The following is a 21380-nucleotide window of genomic DNA, read 5'->3' on the forward strand; positions in this document are numbered from 1 at the left end:
GGGATGTTGAATATCCAGTTGAATAGGACAAGGGAGAATGGCTTTAAACAGAAAGAGAATAGGTTGAGATGAGATACGAGGAAGATATTCTTTACTGGGAGGGTGGTGAGGCACTAGAACAGGTTGCCCAAAGAAGCTGCTGATGCCCCATTCCTGGAAGTGTTGAAGGCCAGGTTGGATGGGACCCTGAGCAACCTGGTCTGGTGGAAGGTGTCCCTGCACATGGCAGGGGGGTTGGAGCCAGATGATCTTTAAGGTCCCTTTCAACACACACCATTCTATGATTCCCTGCAACAGGAATTGAAGAGCACAGAAGTGATACAGCTGGACACAGACACAATGTGGAGAAATGCTACATAGCTGTTCCCCCTGTGGCAATGAGTGACCCACATGTAATGGTGGAGACAAAAAAAGGGACTAGTATGTCCATTATCCCTCTCATAAATATTCCCCAGCAGTGGTATGGGAAAGAAAATCTATCAAACACTATGCAAGGGGAAATCACCTCTCATTCTTTACATCAAGCAGAGAAATAATTTAGTCAATAGAATATTCAGTCACAAAAGAGACACAGACTCTTTCTTTAGACTAATACACCCAAGAAAAAAACTAGGTGATGTTTAACTGTGCTTTCAACATGTACTGAAGAGTACAGCTGGATCCTCTTTTGGAAGGATGGGATGAACTCTACTAACGCAACGAAGTTGGAAAATGTTATTTCACCCTCTGTCATCACTTCATTAGACTTCTCCCTATTGTTGAAAGCTATAAAACTTTTTCCTCTAATGAGTTTAATTTTGTGAGTCATTAGGCTGCTTCCTTTGCAATTCAGAATCCTACCTGTGATTGTACCACAGCCCTGACTTGAAACAATATAATAAAAATCATAGAATGGAGTGGGTTGGAAGGGACTTTAAAGACCATTTAGTTCCAATCCCACTGCCATGGGCAGGGACACCTTCCACTAGATCAGGCTGCTCAAAGCCCCGTCCTATATGGCCTTGAATATTTACAGGGATGGGGCATCCACAACTTTTCTGGACAACCTGTGCCACTGCCTCACCATCCACATTTCTTTCTAACATCTAATCTAAACCTGCCCTCTTTCCATTTAAACCATTGCCTCTTGTCCTGTCACTCTCTGCCTGTATAAAAAGTCCCTCTCTCTCCATTTTATAGGCCCCCTTGAGTTACTGTAAGGCTGCAATAAAGTCTCCTTGGAGCCTTCTCTTCTCCATTCTGAACAACCCCAGTTCTCACAGCCTGCCCTGTTGTAGGGAAGGCTTTCCATCTTAGTGGCCCTCCTCTCGATCCCCTCTAAGAGGTGCACAACTTTGTGCTGAGGACCTCAGAGCTGGATGCAGCAATCCAGGTAGGGTCTCATAAGGGCAGAGGAGAGGGAGAGTCACCTCTCTCGACCTGCTGGCCACGCTGCTTTTGATGTAGCCCAGGATGTGGTTGGCCTTCTGGGCTGCAAGTGCACACTGTTGGCTCATTACCAGCATCTCATTTCCAGCTTTTCACCCACAACAATCTCCAAGTCCTTCTCTGCAGACCCACTCTCAGTGACTTCTTCTCCCAGTCCATACTCGTATCTGGGGCTGCCCCAACGCAGGTGCAGGACCTTACGCTTGGACTGTGTGGACAAAGCACCTCTCTTGATAAGCTTTTGTTCTCCTTGCAAAAGTTGATGCAGGTAGGAGGCAGTACAGAGGGACCTCTCCCAATCACTCCCCCTAGCCTGCCTGGGTAGACAGTGAGGAAAAGGTTAGAAAACCCTTTTCTTTGATATATTTATATATCTTATATTTTTTTTATATATATATGTATTTTTATAATCTATTCTTTGATATATTTATATAATACAAACATATGATGTGTATTATCCTGAAGTGTCTAAACCAGACCAGACATCACCCTAATGGTGCCCATTTCTCTCTGCTGATTATTAAGTGGAAGTGACTGGCTCAATATTGGGAAAGATGAAAATTAGCTGTGACTGTCACTTTTGCTGGTCTAGACTCATTTCTACTTTGCCTTTTTTATTCTGTTTACCTTTCTTTGCCAATTCTCTCTGAGTTACAAACTCCAATATCTCTTTTCCACCCCCTGATATTCATGCTTACCAAATGTCAGTTGGAGCCTCTGGATGAAAAATACCGTATCTTAGTTAAATAAAATTTAAAAAGCAAACAACAAACAATCAAACACAAGCCATCCTCATCACCACCCCCAATCCAACTCAAGCCATCCTCATCACCACCCCCAACCCAACTCAAGCCATCCTCATCACCACCCCCAACCCAACTCACAAACACAAAAGCAAATTATAATGTAACATTTAGATCCAGAGGTTAGGTTACAGCAAACTTCAGGATTTGTTTTAATCAAGGCAAATGAAAGCCAGTCCTGACAGTGAAAATCCAAGCAGATGACTTGTTTTTGCAGAATTCTGTCTGCATACAAATTGCCAAATAGATTGATGATGCACCCAATGCAGGGATTAGAGTCACTGCAAAACAGTGATAAATGAATAAAAAGATCTTGGCTTTATTTATTACTATCCACTTTAGGTATTCATCATTATATTTCTGACTCCTGGGATTTTTGCATGTACATTACACACGTTCATTTCTCCTTTGCTTCTAGGTTGACTGGCTACTTCCTCCCTTTGAAGATGAATAAGGAAAATGATCCATAGGAAAGATCAGACTCAAACCACTTATTTCTCACATTCTGCTTCTTTAATAAAGTGTATTAAGACTGGGATTGAAGTAGCTGAAAATATTATTTGTAGGTATCTTAGTGGTCAGGCTTCAGCAGATTGCTAACAACTGCAAGTTGTTTTTATCTGAGGTCTCTACACTTCCAGAAGGGAGTGACTGTATCAATTCCCACATCTGATGGTTAAAGACAATGAAAACAGGAAGGGGAGAATATAATGGCTGTCCACAAAAATACATACACAGCTACCTGAAAAAAAATTATTTTATGTTTTTTTATATATGCTTCAGTGGTTAAATCAAATAGATCTGAATTATTTTTAAGAAAAAAGAAAACAGCTCTAAAAATCTCAACAATAATTCTGAAGAGCTGGAAATCTAAGATTATCTTGGTCAGTGATTAAAAATACATCCTCTGATTTCTTGCACTTTCTCATCATTAGAAATATTACATGGGCCAAGTAAATGAGCTGATGGATTGACTATGTAAAGCAATGCAATTTTAAACTCTTTTCAAAATGTACAGTCATATGTCTAATAAAGCCAAGAATGTCAAGTATTCCTTCTGTTGGGGACAGTCAACCTTTAATCTCGTGCTTCAGATCACTGCAGGCAAGTTTAAGAAATCTGACAGCTTTCACACACGCTGGAAATACAGTTGTATGCTCAAAAGGGAAGGTATCCAGACATCCAGTATATGACAGCAATGAAGAGACACACGTAAAAAATCTCAGTCCAGCTCATTTGGTAAAAGTTGCATCTAGCAGGATGTTTAAAAATGAACTGTTTGTTCCTTAAAGTAAATCACTGAAACATTAAAGCAGAGTTTTAAAAATAGCTTTTTCTAACATTCAAGAATTTACATTTTTATGTCATTCTGTATTTACAAGCAGCTTTTCTACAAAACATCAATTTGACATTAAAAAAACATTCAGATCAAAGGAATGTTGTGCAGAATAATCACGAGCATCAGTGAGAAGAAATTAATTTTAAAAATAAGTCTATTTGAATATTCTAGCAATTTAAATATGCATTTTTTCTTAGAGAAAAAAAGATAACATTAGTATTACATGGATGACTCCTCCAGATGCTACCTACCAGTTGTTAGGTGAAAGTACCTGCTGCTGTACACATACAAATGTAACACAGAAGACAAAATTAATACAGCAGATAACAGCGAAACAGACCACCTATTAAACTTTTGTTTAATATCTCTGACTAATGCTAGAAGTGTACACACTGCCTTACAGTTCTTAACTGAGCAAACCAAAACAGGCAAAGATAAAACCAAGTTTTTAAAGGTTTGGGGGTTTTCCCCTCTAATAGTTATCAAGGTAGATTATGAGCAAAATAAAGAAGCAAAATCAAAGTAGAATATGAGGAGTACCATTCAGTAGACTATGAGCACAATAAACTTGACAGGATAAAAATTATACAACACAAATTATCTTCTCACACCACCCAGAATACACTGCACAATGAATTTAAGATTAAATCTGAGCCAGAGATCAGACCAAGGTCTACATAACTTTTAACTCAGCACACAACTGGTTTTGAAAAGAATTGTGGGCTGGAGGTAAAGGTGTTTTAGATGGAAAGCAGGCACATTGCTAAACTATGAAGATTAGTATGGATGATAAGGAGCATTGCACTAATGACCTCACAAAAATACTGCACTGAAGACTTATTTCTCAAACATATGTCTTAAAATTATTGGAGATAACCAATCAAGTCAATACATGAAAAGGAAATGTCCATTTATAAGTCTGATTATACTTCTTAACGGATTCCATCACTGGATCTCATATCTGTATTCATCAGCAATTTGTTTAAGAAAAGGCATTTGCCCTCAGACCCACTTTAATGTTTTTAATATTTTCTTACAACGAACTGACAGGATCCCAGTTAATGCAGTAAGATCATTTAAAACCATCATTCTGTTTACTCTCTCCCTTCCAGACTCAAAGGAAAAGCTAGCCTTCAGTTCTCATATGTAACTAGCTATTCAACCCCAAAAACAGATGGAAAATTGTTTATTATTGAATAGTACCTAAGCAGATTCTTATGTACAAGATACATACATCTACAAGTAAAATTCAGAAACTAAGGGGACAGTTATACCTCTAATAACTCAGTATTAACCACACACACACAAAAAAAAGCTAATTAAATTAAAGGCAAGATGCTGGAAACGGATAATTAGAAAACAACCATGATCCAGAAGATGCTGTCAACTTTCAACTGTAGTGACTCACAGAATACTGACAGAAAGCAGTCAACCCTATCCACCAATTACACATCTGTTTAAAAACTGTAATGAAGACATGGCCTTTCCAACCAACATTAATGTCCAAACAATTTTCTCCTCTTTGAGATAAAGCAGGGATGCCACCACATGTCAATTCATCTCAATGACTTTTTGGGGTGAAAAAGAAGAGTGGGGAAAACAAAGAACAAAAAAATCCTCACATGCTTCTCTGCTGGAAAAACATGCCAAAAACACCTAACACCTCTAAATTCCCTAATGATTTCCATGCATGCCTAATACATACATTTAGCATGCGCAGATATATGTATGTGTACAGTCTGTGTACAGTCTATATGTGTATAAAAGGCTCCATGTATGCATATAATATAAAAAAATCTCAAAAAATAAATATCTATAAACACGAATGTGCTTGTTTGGGCTGAGATAATGTCCTTCACAGTAGCTAGGAAGGTGCTACGCCTTAGTTTTTTTCTGAAAACAATATTAACACAGGGATGTGCTTGTTACAGCTGGGCAGTGCTGACACTGTGTAAAGGCCTCTTCTTCCTCTCACCCCACCCCAACAGAGAGTGGGCTGAGGGTGCACAAGGAGCTGAGAGGGGACACAGCCCAGAGAGCTGACCCCAACTGGCCAAAGGGGTATCCCATAGCATATAACAAAATTGCAGAAATATGCTGAGCTGGAAGGGACACTCAAGGATCATTGAGTCCATTTCCCAGCCCTGCACAGGACATCCCCAAGAGTCACACCAGGTGCCTGAGAGCATTGTCCAACTGGTCTCTGTCAGCTGCTGTCAAGGCTGTGACCACTTCCCTGGAGAGCCTGTTCTAGTGCCCAACCACCCTCTGGATGAAGAAGCTTTTCCTGATATCCAACCTAAACCTCCCCTGACACAACTTCAGGCCATTCCCTCAGGTCCTGTCAGTGGTCACCAGGGAGTAGAGATCAGTGCCTGCCCCTCCTCTTCCCAAGGAAGTTGTAGACTGCCATGAGGTCTTCCCCTCAGTCTTTTCCAGGCTGAACAGACCAAGTGACCTCAGCCACCCCTCAAGACTCTCCACCATCTTTGTTTCCATCCTTTGGATGCTCTCTATAGTGTCACACTCAGCATAGAAACCTGGGGGAAGAAGGAGGAAGGGGCAGAAATTCAGAATGATGGTGTTAAGTGACCACTACATTTGATGGAGCCCTACTTTCCTGGAGATGGCTGAAAATCTGCCTGCCCGTGGGAAGTGGTGAATGAATTCCTTGTTCTGCTTTGTTTGTGTGCACCTTTCACTTCACCTATTAAACTCTTTTTGTCTCAACCCATGAGTTTTCTTCACGTTTAACCTTCTCATTCTCTTCCAAATTCCACCAGAGAGGAGAGAGCGAGCAGCTGCACGGTGCTCAGTTGTTGGCTGGGGGTAAACCACGACAGTCACTGCAAAAAGCAGCAACTAATGAGCACTAGACTCTAACAGACCAGCAAGCCCCAACATAGAAGCCTGCCAATTGATAGCTAAACAGCAATAACAGCTATAAAGTCAATCTAGCACACTCCTACCAAATCTGTTGTCATCTCAAACCCTTCAAGCTCCACACTGGGTGTCCAAAAAACACTCTATCCCAGCCAAAAGCAGCACAGCTATGCATATTTTGTATATATTTCTGTATATGTGAATATGTATATAAATGTATTTACATATATGCACACACAGACAAAATCTCAGTCACATCTCTTCCTCAAAATTTCCATCCCAAGAATAAGGTCAAGTTTGACTGAAGAGAACCAGATAGTAAATAAATAAATAAATAAATAAATACAGACATAGATAAATAAAATGTGATTAATTTAATTTGGACTGTGGCCTGTTTCCACAGCAGAGCACATTAACCACTCTTATTTCTAGTCCTTTTTTTCACACTACTGCTCAATAGTGACAAGCATGGAAATGAGGAGAGCTACTACACTGTATTCCTGTCTCCAAAGTCCCCAAAAGCACTAATTAATTCATAGGCCATAGCTTAGAAATTTATGAAAGTGACTATCTGAAACTTAATTAAAGCATCGAAAGAACTCTACCTTTTTTGACTTACAGGGATTATTCACTGGCCTCTTTACATCTCTAACAATTGCTTTATTGTATTATTTGATTCAACTCCTAAATTTTCTAAAGCTATCAAAACATATGAGAAAAACGTCAAAAATGAAAGTGCTTCCAAACAAGGAACATCAGCTTTAACTGTTACTTACACCTCAAAAAAAATAAGCTCTCAGATTCTACCCTTACATCTCACTCCTCACCCCATCTTTTTAAATTTCCTTTTTCTTGACAACACAGGCTTTTTAACCCATGTCAGGTGCTGACCCCCTACTTTTCATCATAAAGTACATCACCCACTACAGACAGTAGGTGAAGTAGATGAGTCAAAGAACAGTAGAAATAAACTATTTTTTTATTTAATGAAACCAAGCAGTAGATTTGGGTGCAGTACCAATTTATCTCCAATTCACTAGACCATCCCATCTGATGTACTTCAGCTATGCTCCCATTCTGTTGGGAGACAGAAGGGTTATCACCACCATTTCACTGATACAGAGTTTCATTCAGCTGTATAATGCACAGAGGGAAGTTGAGCAGAGTCTGGGGGCTTCATTTGACTCTTACCCCAGGGTTTCCACTGACTGTACTGGGACTTTATTTACTGAAGTTGAACTAAAAATTCACAATAGAACTGGCAAAACATAACAATGGATTTGTTCTCATCAGCTTAAACATCTGGTTTCTGAATTAATACGAGTTATAATTATTAAAACAGAGTAATCACAACAAATAGCAAGAGCTGCCTGTCTCCAGAGTGACCGACTCTGTTTCCTAGTGTTACTGCTTTTTGCTTGCATTCATCACTTCTTTTTTCCTACAAATTGTAAACACTCAAGTCTTTCTCAAGCAATTCATATCTCATGTTTTTCTTGATCAGCACAGTCAACTGGCTCCGTTCCGTGCATCAGAATTTCATACACTGTAAAATGCTTCAGTGCGATATGAATTTTAGGTACGGTTAGTCTATATATGGTCCCATGCATGCAGTTCTCCTTTGGATGAATAAGGAAACATTCCTTGGTAATCTGGTTACAACAGGCTTTAAATTTAAAAAAAAAAATCACATAGGAAATAAAATATCCCAGTTCCCAATTGTCATCTGCTTGATGCATAACAGTCATCTAATCTGCTTTTTTTCTCAATTAGAAATTTTGTTCCCCTGAATAACAGGTCAATATCCTATAAAAATGTATAAATGAAAACTTCTTCAAAGTAGTTTTCTGAAAAAATCAAAGATACTAAAACTGTTGGCAAAAATTCTTCCCTTTTTTCATACTGCATCCAGCTCTGGGCTCCTCAGCACAGGACAGACATCAACCTGTTGGCCCTGCTCTGGACTCTTACCTCTGTCCAGCTGCTCAGTACAGCTGCCCAGAGCAACTGTGGATGCCCCATCCCTGGAAGTGTTCAAGGCCAGGTTAGATGGAGCTTTGAACAACCTGGTCTAGTGGAAAGTGCGCCTGCCCACAGCAGGGGGGTTGGAACTGATGATCTTTAAGGCGCCTTCCAACCCAAACCATTCTGGAGTTCTGTGCTTCTTGTATCGCAGGAACCGTTCGTATTTCTAAAAGCAGAACTGAACCTTGTGATGAAGACACATTACACTACCAAGAGGCCCAAAATAAGGAGGTATGCTTATTAAAATGTGATTTAAATTAACAACACTATTCAAGACACTGGAATCTACTCTACTGCCAAAATACTACCTTATTTTGATGGAAATTTTAACCTCATCTTTGCTCTAGTGATAGACCAGGATGGCAGTTAAACCAGGCCTTTGTAGAAATTTCAGCACTTGGGTTAAATGAAGCAGAAAGATTGGACTTTATTCTCCTTCCCACACAATTCATGCGCTACAAATAATTGGTCTTCACTTCCTGGTATGCTGCAGGTCTGTTCCAACTTGCTCAGTTATAGCAACCAACACTGGTAGGACAGATCATGCCTTTCTCTCTTACTCATTCCTTCTAATCTTCTGCCTTTTCAACAAAATGTATTTACTTTTTTTGCTAATATCTTTTTCCCTCATCTCATTTCAAAACAGATTGTTTCTCCTTTATCTGACCTTTTTAATTAGACTTAATAATCCAATGAAATACTTAACACCAGTGGGTAGAAAATGCTCTACTGTCTAGATGAAAACATTTGCTTCAACAGAAAAAAAAGGATTAAAAAAATGTGTGCGCAAAAAACATAAAAACCAGAATTAAAGCATTTGTTCTGATGGTGCAGTTGAAAGGCACCATGAAATCTCTAATTTATTTCCCAAATTCCAATCACTCAACTGGATATACTCTGTTTAAGTTCACCATTGGGTTGACATGGCATGAAAACAATGGATATACAGACACACCCTAAGAGGACATCCCAGCTTTCTTCTCATTTGGTTCTGCTTCCCAATTTTTTTTCCAGTTATTTCTGAGCCAGACCAAGCTCACCACGCAGGCTGCACAAACCTCCCTCTTCCTTTCCCCATTTCCTTGCTGGTTTTAAACTAATAGACTGACGTAGCTCCCCTCCTCTGTTAAAAGGCTGTGTTTATCCCCAGTCTAACTTTTTTTTTTTGTAAAATTAATCTCCAGCATGCTCAACAGAAGTTTTCCACATGTTCTATTTGGATGAGCTGTGTATTAGTTAGTGGGTCCTATTTTTAGCTGTTTTGCCTTACTTTAAAGTTTATTTCCCTCAACAGCAATCTGGATATTGACATAGAGCACAGATGAAAAATAAAACATATTCCCTGTTTCACATATATTTAGGGACATGGAATTTTATGTTTATAAACAGGAATATCTGAAATCAGGAATGAAATGATGAAATTTAGCATCACAAGGTTAAAATAGAAATAATTATTATAACTTGGAAATTTAAATAGTTTTTTTTTAATGGGAAATGAATCCATTTAATTTTAGACATTTTTAATGATGGAGATGCAGCAGCCGGTATGGAATTTACTGGTAATCTTAATTATATTATAAGCTTTATTTGGAATCCCCTTTAAACTTGAGGCACTTCAACTGAGGTGGACAGGATCTCCCTCTGGAGGCCTTCAGAGGCATCTTCCTCTTTCTCCTGAAAAGGTAGGAAACTTAACTTGGTTGCACAACTGGTTGGTTCCTGCATGCAAACTCAGCCTAAAGATGCTCACCCTCTCTTACCCATTCTCCATCACCCACATACTGACCTGTATTCCACCCCTCTGTCAACTATGATGATTCAGCCTGGATCAATGAAATAATTGAGGTAAAAAAAATAATTAATTTTTAAGTTATTTTCAGATCAGTTCATGTCAAAGATCTCATGTACAGAGAAAAACATAAAACTGCACCAGCATAATTAAGAGAAGCAAATGGCAACACCAAAATACAATAAAATTTTAAGAAAAACAAAGCAAAAAGCATCAAAGCAAAGCATATAAGGAGGCATTAATTTGTGAGTTCCTTCCCACTCAGAATGGTGTATGAGTCTATGATCCATCTCTGAATGCAGATACCAATAGTTAATGGAATCAGTATGGCTTCACCATCCTGGTAGTTTGAGTGAAAAACATTGCAATGAAGACAAGAAAGAAAAAGAACTTGCAAAACCTCACTTGAAATCAGAGGAAAGTGCAATTCCTAATGGTTTTGCAAAACTCTGTCCAAAACTGGGAAAAATTGTAAGCTTGCTGATAAAATATGCTCTTCAGTGAAGCTGAGATGAGAAAAAATGAGACAGAATTTTCAAATATATTAGCAAGTAATTTAACCTCATTAGTTAACAACACTGGCATAACTTCTTTAGAAAGGCAGATGTATCAAACACAGGACCAGGAGAAGGAACTTGATGGTTTTCATACCTTTTATACAAGTTTGAATTAATCGAAATCTCCTGCAAACAATGAAATGCATTTACTCATTAACTTTTTTGACGGACTCATTTCAGGATTTTCCTTTGTTTCCTTATCTACCATTTTCACTCTACATCCTAGCAAGCTGATCTTCCATCACAGTGGATGATCTTCCATCACACGTAAGCATCACAGCAACAACCATGTACTTAATCTGCCTTAATCTTTTGGAAGTCTGTCTTTTCATCTATAGTACATAAGAAGATATGATAATATAAACCAAAATCCTTCTCCTGTGGGGATACTTCACTGTTTCCAAATGGGCTTCCCATTTTTACAGTATTTCTTGTAGTACTTACATGAGAAACTTAGTCAAGACTGAGATGGGAAATTTTTTTCTTTGATTTTATTTTATGTTTAGTATTTTACAGTTTTTTACTAGAACTCTTTAATGAAATGAACAATTTAAAGAAGATATTTTTGATGATGGTGATATTCAGAGCACATGCCTGCTTCATAGCAACACAGACAGTGGAATATGCATAATAATAGAAACATCAATAAACCAAAATTATTTAATTGTTTAATACTATACAATGCTAAAAGCTGACATTTAGTTGTCACATTTAAGAGTAACTTAGATAAAAGAAGAATGCAGCTGTGTGTTCAACAGGCAACTTATCTTGCTTCCTTGTGCTTTGAAAATAAAGTATTTTAAATTACCAATTTATCTACAAGTACACATCAGTAAGTATTCAGCAACACAGTATAATACTCTCCTTGACAGGTTTTAGATACCTGTTCCAACAATGTCAAGTACACAGTTATTTCAATAAAGTAAGATTTAAAGTATCTGACTTTTGTGTAAAAAGATTCAGGAGAAAGCTGATGATCTAGCTGTTGTCAAAAAGTATTTTTTTAAATTGACATAATAATTAAGAAAATTAGTATGAAGGCAGCCACAAACCATGGAGCATTTCTCTTGTAATAATTCATTATGCAATGTTTTACACTAAACATTCATCACTAATCATTTTCATCTTCATAAAAATTGGGATCAAAATAAAACTAGGATAATATTTTTGTACCTCCAGCAGCAACACAAAGACATAAGTTTGATTCCTGTAGAGCAATATTCTGATCTTTGCTGTTGTTGTTGAGTATGAAAAGTTTGAGAAGAAAATACTATGAGGAAGAGGGTAAAATAGTTTCGGGTAAGTGAAATTAATATACCTGCAGTTCAAGAAAATGTAAGAAGACTCATGCTACACAAATAACAAAATATCCACTGCATATTACAAAGATAAACTAGTTACAGATAATGGCATGTATTACAGAGAAAGACAGACAGCTGTAGATTAATAAAAAAATATAATAAAAAATTACAATGAAACAAAAGATACAGCATTAATAGACATAAGACCAGAAGAGCTGAGAAATACTAATATCAGTGTGATTTCCTCCAACATACTGATCATTATAACGTCCATTTTAGAAGAAATTATGCTCACTGCACAAGTTTACTGAACTTAAATGTTACTGCTGATATTAGCTCTGTTAAAATCCATCATTCTATGACACATTTGCCTTCATAGAGAAATCTGGTTTTACAGATACACACTTAAGAGTTAACAAGCTTAATATTCTTACAATACTTACTGCTTCACTGATTCTCTAGAACTATGTCTTCGACAAAACCAAAAGTCTAACTCTTATTTCCCAGGAGTTTTCCCACAAATCTGCAAAATAGAAGATTTCAAGTATGTACTGTGGCTATTCTGCCTCTCAAGGTTTTTGTAAGCTACTGCCCTCAGCCAGATTTATTACTCCCCACATAATCTAATATAGAAAGAATTCACTTGATTGGTTAAACTGCAGAGCGAAATGTTGCTATATAAAGCAATATTTTGAGCTTCCAGTTTGGGATGTTCCATGAGCACGACACTTTGAAGGAAAAGAGAATTTCCATCTAGGAGTAAATAGAAAGCTACACTCCAAATATTTTCAGCTATTTGAGATATTTTTAAACATCTGCATTTCTTATCAGCATTGGCGTGGTTCAAACTGGAGGGAAACATGAGACGGAGCCATTGGAACCATCCAAGAGCTTGAAGGAGGGAGCAGCCACTGCTGCTCCTCCTCGCTGCCTGCCCAGGGTCAGGTAAGAGATGGGGGGGTTATGAAGAAGGTAAATGAAACAGAGAAAAGAAAGCATTTCTGCTCATCTCCCAGCACCTTTCATGTTCACACAAAAGCCTTCTTGCAATGGATGACCTCCACCCATGGGTAATTTAAGGACTGGAATATAAAAGGCACGAGTGACACAGGTGGGAACCCAAAAGAAGAGGGGAGATAATGACACATAGGAAGAAAAAAGGAGGGTGGATGGAATAACACAAGTGACTGAAGTCCAAAAGCACTGGAGTAAAGGATGGGTAAGAAAAAGCATGGAAGCAACATGAAGAAGTGAAAATACTGTAATATTTACTGAACAAAAGCCCTCCGCCTTGCCAGGTCACCTCGATGACTTGACATGACACCATAACTTGTCTACACATCCTAAAAGCTTCTATTAATATCTTTAACTAGTGCCTATATTAAAAAAAAAAAAAAAAAAACATATATCTTCTTGTCTAAACCAGGAGTTGATTAAAGCAACCTTCTAATAAAGAAAAATCAGTTATTTATATTCCATCACCAGTGAATGGCACTTGCCTTTGTTCTCATTAAATGTGCCTCTTCTACACATATTATCTATTTACTTATACATAAGGAAAGTATAATGGCTTAGGTGTTCTTTACAAGATAAATTTTCCTTGTTTTGCAAACAACAATTTTAATTCCTAATATACAGTGCTTGCCTCTGCAGAAATCAGCTGAGCTCCTAAGTCTCATGTAAATTCAATTCACTGATATACTTAGTAAATGAAAATGCAATTCTCTTTCCCATGCTATTTTGATTCATACCTTCCATGAAGATATGAACAAAATAAATCACAAAACACTTGACACTGTACTTCTACACAGCAGTCTTAACTGGTAGAACTACCCTATTAAAAGTCATTCTCATGTAGTGGGAAAGGGCATGAGAAAGATTAGATCTGTGAGATTTGCCTTGAACAGGGAGTGAAACCCTGACTGTGAGCATTCAGAAAGTTATTTGTGATTGAATTGCACTTGCTATCCAAATACACAGCTACCTTGTTCAGTTCCTTATTTAACCAGATCTTCTAAGGTAATTAATACAGCACTTTAAGAGGTGACCTAAAAGCTAGGTAGGACTTGGTAGCTCCCTTCCTGCTGAGCACCAAACCTGTCACCCTTTTGGAAGCAGAATAGATAATCTCCAACTACCTGGAGCAGTTATGTACATTACAGCAGAAGAGAATGAATACACCCCAGAATGGCTAGTACACACCCAAACTAAATTACTGTGAAGACAGATAAGGGAAGAAGCAATATCCTACAGAAATCCCTGACATCCATCCGGCTCCATGTTAGCAAGTCCCATTACTGACAGAAAAAGTAGAAGCTGGTCAGATTATAGAAAGTGACAAAAAAGAAAAGGGATGCCCAAAGGACGGGGATTGGAAATGAGAGTAATTGCTTTGAAGAAGCATCTTTTTCTTTCCACTGGCTATAAAGGGTGTGTGGTAGATGACTAACCTTGGTAGTGAAATGAAGAGACATGAATTCCATCTTAACTACTCCTTCTAGAGATTATAAAAGAGATAATTACATTGACAACACAAAAGCTACATTTCTCTGTATTACCTTAGTTACTTGTATTGCACAACTTTTATATAAAACAATTTGGTTTAGCAGAACATTTTTTTAATTAATTTTTCATATAGCTTTTATGACAATCTATTTTCACCTCAAAAAGCACTACGGTTTTATATTCAAACTGATAGTTAAAAGCATTTCAGATGACAGATATTATCTATATTTATTTGCATCATAAAGTAATTTCTTGAAGGCAAAGCACGATAAAAAGTATGAATTCTCTAATGAAAGAGGTATTAATATTTGCATTTATGAAGCAATTATTCAGAAAAGCCTTCTTAGTAAATGTTGCATGGACATGATATGTGGATAGTGTGAACATAAGTGGCAAGACGATTTAGCTGGAAAATTATATTGATATCAAAAAATAAGACTCTCTTTTGCTCAAAAAAACCCCAAAAACACACACACAAAAAAAGGCAAACCAAAACCAAACAAAATAATACCACCATATTTTAGACTCTTTTTCCCCTGTAATACTGTTTGTTATCTGTAAAAAAACAGATGATGATCTGTTTTGTTTATTATTACTGTTATTACCAGACACCTTTCCAGATATATCTGCTGTACCTCAACTCTGAAAGTTATTAGTTCATGACTTTATTAGAGAAGCCTAGGAGTACCCAGGTAAATAGAATGTAGTTCATTAGCAGCTCCAAACAGAATATACACTAATTCAGTGTTACAACATGTAAAGTGAATGGAATTAAGGAAAGCAATTTTAGATAATGAAATTTTAAATACTTTAGATTCTATTAAGTTGCTTCCAGACGCCATTGGACAAAAGACAGACAGACAGAACCAGCTACAGAGTTAATTATCCCTCTTTCAGATCTTTCTAGTGAAATAGCCTGTTCTCTTGACAAATTGATTTACTGAAGTAATATTGAGGTTTGAAACTAAGAAGTTCATTGAACAGCTGAATTATGGCTCCATACAGTTTTATCTCAGAAAACCTATGGTTCTGGCTTCAATAAATTTGTTGGACAAAAAGCTACAAAGTGAAAAAAAAAAACAACGAAGTGGAGCAATAATTAAAAATACACCTATTGCAAGGTTATCCATGAGTTTTTACTGCCATCCAGTCCCTGAAACCATTGACACATTCACTGGGAAAAAATGCTGGGTGCTGCCAAGGTATATTGTTTATTGGCATAGAGACCAAGAACTCAAATGAGTAGTTCCATCAGGTATGCATTCACCATAAACCAAACATCGTTTGAAATGAAATGATGTAACAAACGCAGAGGCTAAAAGAAAAAGAAGCTGTGGAACAGAAGCAAGCACAGTGCTCCCAATAACACTGGGATGGGAGGAGATTCCTAGGGCACTAACTCAGGGCACAGCAGCAAAATACCAATTGCGGAGTGTGCCACTGTTCCGTGAATCGTAATTTCCTTTGACACTGTCAAAGGTTGGCTGGCATCCTCTCCTGACAGGTGCGAGAATGCCATGGCCAATGCCAGCGCAGCCCTGCTGACTCACTGTGGCAGGTGCTGCCCATCAGTTCCCCCCAGGAAAGGGAAGCTGACCCCTCCAGCCATGCCACTCATAGCTGAGAAGCAGAGAGGAACCTTAAATGCCTGGCAGATGCCCAGCCAATGTGCTACAATCCAAAGGTCATTCTCTGGGGTCATCTTACTGAAAAGTCATCGACACTTACTGTACATTCTTTTCTTCTGGTTAAACACTTCCAACAGGAGAAGCTGTCCGTGGACACATAACCGGGACTACGGACATTTCATAAGACCCACAATAATAAACTACTCAAGCAATGGAGATTTCAAAAAGGACAGCCAGTTCTTACACTGCTACCTTTGTTTGCAAAATCAAAGTTCTCTTAGAGGAAACTATGCTCATGTAACAGAAGTGATCTCTTTTTAATTGCTTTTCCAATTAATTGGTTTCCAAGGCTTTCTTCATTTCCTGCAAGGATAAGAGGGTCATATTCTCTACCATATCCATGAATTTGCCAAGATTAAGATCTTCCATTTACTTCATTCACTAAAGTTGACAAGAAGCTGTTCACAAGAAAAGATTAAAGGTTTGGAGTTTGAATCACTGGGGCAGATCTACAGCAGTCTTTTGCTGGTAGTCTGGGAGCTCAAAACAAAACAGACATCATCCCAACATCCCTTCCAGCAAGAAGTCTTTTGATCTTCCTCTCATGGAACAGTTCAGAAGTTTCATAATGAGGCAGAAAACACCTCTCTCTATTCTACTTCAAAACCCATGTAAATCTGGCTCTCTCTCCCCTTCCCAAGGGCTTCTATCTTGCCTCCAACTTCTCTCACAAATCATCAGATAAGCCAGGCTTGTGTATGCCCTGATGGGTAAACAGGCAGATTTTCCAAGTAATGGCTTTGTAACAGCCTCTCCAGACATGCTGTTCTCTCTTTTGGGGAATGATTTCTCTCTAGAGGAGGATCCAGGTTGTCCTTTGGGATTCCTGAGTTTGTCATAGCTGCCTCTTCTTCTTGCCTGGGAATGGAAAAGCTGTTGATCTTAGCCTAAACAGTCATGAACCGAGGTTTGGTGGCATAACAGAATCATTAGCCAGCCAGCCTCCACCTCCTTTTCCTGCAGGTGAACATAGCAAAAGGCACGAAATAACCCTGAACCCTGAAATAATACTCCATTATTACATATAATAAACCTAAAAATAGTGAAAATTCAGAACTACCAAGTGAAACATTTAAAAGCTTTACATGCAAACCTCTCCTTAACTACCTCAAAAGAGGTAAGGGTAAATCTCTTTGTACGTAGGCAATTGTCAGGGCTTTCCTCAATTGCACGTGTTCTTCAGAAGCCCTTCCATCTCATTCCATCACTTCTATGGCTTCCCTGTTCTCCTGCAATTTACCAAAAACTAAAGGTACTAATTCCCCTCCCCACTCCTCACCAGGAAGCAAGACGCAGAAAACAGTAAGCAAGCTGTCTTCTATCCTGCTTCCCACACTCCCATTCATCTGAGGAAAAAATAGACAGTATTTGTACAGGTAACTATGAATAAATCAATTTAAATACTTCTACCATCTGTCATAGTGTTTGTTTCCTAAAGCAATAAGTGATCTGAAAACCTAGTATAATTTGGCTCTTCTTGGAGGTCCAGAAACTACTTGTGAGAACAGCAAAGTACATGAAGAGGTGTCAAAATGGATGTTAAGTCTCCCAAAGCAATAAGCCTTATACCTTCATTTTCACAGCAATCAAAATCTCATCTCCTAAGACATTACTTCTTTTCGGCAGCCCATATATTAGCAGGATGTGAATATTAGCCTTGTCCTTGAACTCAGATTTATGTTTAAGGCAAAATAAAGTTACCCAGGCCCTTTGTTTTATTCTCCAACTTCTTCTCTGTTCATGTTAAACACTCTCAAATTTTCAAAAGCATTCAGTACCAACAACTCCCATTTAGGCAAGTAAATAAATCACTTTGGATTTGCTGGATGCTGTGTGTTCTTGAAGAGCTGACCCAACTACTGTTGGTCTGTACCACTTCACATACTGTTGGCTGGATTTAAAGATGACATTGACAGACAGACAGTGCGCTACTTGGGAGGAACTGTGATTATCAGGCAAACAGGGAGAACCGTTCTGTTGTGATACAAAAATGCCTATCGTAATGACACACTCTTCTGCATATCTCTGAATTTAAGTGTTTAAATTACATACCTTGTACAGATTTCCATACTGAAAATAAAATAAACTTCCTAAGTACCCTCATTTCTCAAATACTTCTACAAATCCTCCTTGGTTTTAGCAGGTCATGAAACAGACACTTGCTCTTCTCTCTGTACATGTGGGTACATGTGTTTTAATTTGATACTTTCTTGATCCTAAAACACTTGGGAGTGGTCATCATTGAATGACTAAAGAGAATATGCCACAATTAAAATTACACAGCTTTTGCTTCTGGGCCTTTCATTAGGAAGGTAAGAATGCACATCTTCTGAAAACTAAAGGGGAGGCATGGACCTTCCCAGTTGTTGTCATGGATACAGCTGCTGAGAAAAATGTCATTGTACCCCTGCAGATAAATGCGTGTGACAACTGCTTGGAATACATGATGGTAAAGCCATCACAGATGTTAAACATTCTCACATGGCTACCACGTTCCTCTTGAAATGTACACTAAATTTTTAAAAAATTAAAGAAAAACAAAGAAAAAAGCTATTTTTAAACATAAAGGTTATAGCATGAAGGAAGAAAAGGCTTAGCAGTTAAAAAAAAATGTTGGCACTTTTATAGTTCATGATGTCATGGAGGAAAAAATATTATGGAACAATAGTATGAGTAAAGGATCAAGTGTCAGACCAACTTCGAGTTATCTGGATTTTGTCAGTGTGTATTATAACAGTATTGTTAGCTACAATAACTGTATTTCTTAGTTCAATGGACAATTAAAAACAAAACAAACAAAAAAAAAAAGACAACAAACACACATTGGAAAATTCTGTACCAGGGAAGTTCTGATCTTGATTAGACCATCTCAAATTGTCTGCATTTTTACTTGGACTAGGGCACTTTGAATCTCCTTCTGCTTCAGCTTTACACTATTTTCTGGGGACATAGATTACAAAAAAAATGAAGAGGTTGAAAACAGGAGACAGTTCTTCATTGAATTGTAGAGTCATAGAATAGCTTGGGTTGGAGGGGACTTTAAAGATTATCTAGATCCAACCCCCCTGCTATTTTCCACTTCCACTGACCTCAGATTCTGAATGAAGTAAGGTGACTACCAGGATGCTTCTGAAGTGTTGCTGCACATCGTTTACTGGTACTTCATTGTACCATGCAGGTAGGAAAAGGCAAATACCATTCCTACACAGAACATGCAAGTCTTTGGATTCTCCTCTCCAGGTCAAGCAGAAGCACACAATACCCTCTCCCTCCTCACGTAATCTTTCAGATACCACACTTCTAAATAAGCACAGAGAGAAGGGAAGGCAGGCATTAATAACTCTCAGGGCAATCATTACTTTGAGTGAGGGAGCAAAACACCAAAGGCTGGTTAGGATGCAGAAAGGTGAGTTTGGTGGTAATGCAAACAAAGACAAACAAGAAAAGGAGTAGAAAAGAGGCCTGCAAGCAGTATAGAAGAAATCCCCCCAAACTGAAGAGCTAATTCACCACTGTGCAAACACCAAAGAAATAAGGAAGTAGAACTGACCACCTATTATAAATCTCTCCTTCTAAGTATTTTGGACAGGCCAAAACAATACAACACTGTATTTTGCAGAGATATGTGAGCTATCGCTAAATGAAGCACGTTGGAACTGGAAGCAAAATAACTGCTTTAGCATGATGTAATACCCCAACTAATTAGCTCTGTTAGGAACAAAGCCCAGGAGGGCTGCACTGGATCCGGAAGGCAAGCAGTTCATTTAGGGCTACCTAAGGCACCTCAATGCAGCGCTGCTCTCCTCCAGAGAGACACCTCCTTGACGTTATCAGCTAAAGTGGTAAAGCATGATACAATAAAAATAATCATCATCATCATCACCACCACATGCAGATGCACAGTTTCACTGGAAAAATAGTCGTGAAGTACATGCTGTAAAAAAGAAAGGTGAGAGCATCCACTTAAACCCCAAAAAGGCTGGTTGTTTCACCAAAGCTGGAAGAGAGAGCCTCCATTTGATGAGCAGGCAGAGCACAGATCCTGACTGAGCACAGATTCCTACACTGCTGCTTTCACCACAGGCCACAATGTTCATGCCAGCTGCTGATCGGTGTTCTGCCATATCTAATCATCACCATGGCCCAACATCCTACCCTGGTGTTCACTGCAGCACAAGCCCTTTGAAGCTATCCAGTTGTTTTAGAAAAGACAAGCCACAAGAACATAAAACAACTTCAAACAGCTCACTCATGGCAGGTATCTCCCCTCTTCCCACCACTGTAACCAACAGTTTTACACAGGCCTGTCAAAACAGGCATTTGACATAATGACTAACTGGTACACAATTTGACTAAAGAACATAATCAAAAGGCATTTTAAACGAGTGTTCAATAGATTATATAGTAGTCATCCCAACTTATGAGTTATAACCTCCTTCTTCAGGAATTAAAATGTTTTCTGAAGAATCCCCAAGCTCATTTGAGAGAAGAAAAAAAAAAAGTGAAAAAAAGAAAAGAGAAAAAAAAATTTGGCCTTTCTAGTTTGACAGATAAACTTTCAAGTCTTAAGTACAGATAATTATAGCATCACAATATACATTTCAGAACCACATGCCTGGCAAAATGAGAATTTCTTAATAGTTACAGAAGGCTTTCCAGTAACTTGAATCTACATCCCAGTCCTTTCATCCCACTAGCCTACTACACTTTCCCTGTTTGTGTAGCAAATGATTAGGGGAATAAATGTTTTAAAATCAAAATAAGTTCTTATCCTCAAAGCACATATAAAAGCTTAGAACATCATCATTTCACTCCTGGAAGATGGAAAGGGGTAGTTGGATTTTACTATTTGGCCTCCAACAGCAGCAATTAGAAATACGCTAAATTCATGGAAGACGCCCACCTGAAGAAAACAAGGAAAAGAAACAAAGAGTGTCTCAGAAGATACAGATTGCAGAAAAAGAACAAAAAATTTTAGAGGCCAAACACTGCCCTCAAGGCAATATAGTCCCTTTTAAGATCCACCCACAGAATTAAGGCTGTCCTGTAAGCACTTCTCTTC

At 38.2% G+C, this 21380-nt stretch overlaps 1 protein-coding gene and 1 long non-coding RNA gene across 3 annotated transcripts in view; both read right to left on the minus strand.

Moving 5' to 3' along the window:
* The window catches only part of DGKH (diacylglycerol kinase eta), a 162923-nt gene that overhangs the window by 121155 nt on the left and 20388 nt on the right, over positions 1–21380 (minus strand). The gene's annotated exons all lie outside the window — the stretch shown is intronic.
* LOC125321936 lies at positions 10013–20411 on the minus strand. Its single transcript, XR_007201774.1, has 6 exons — positions 19408–20411; positions 19141–19258; positions 14576–14622; positions 10673–12648; positions 10265–10301; positions 10013–10152 (listed from the first exon to the last, which is right to left on the minus strand). It is a non-coding gene; the product is annotated as an uncharacterized LOC125321936 (long non-coding RNA).

The sequence above is a fragment of the Corvus hawaiiensis genome, chromosome 2 (genome assembly GCF_020740725.1).
Source record: "Corvus hawaiiensis isolate bCorHaw1 chromosome 2, bCorHaw1.pri.cur, whole genome shotgun sequence".
NCBI classification, from domain to species: Eukaryota; Metazoa; Chordata; class Aves; order Passeriformes; family Corvidae; genus Corvus; species Corvus hawaiiensis.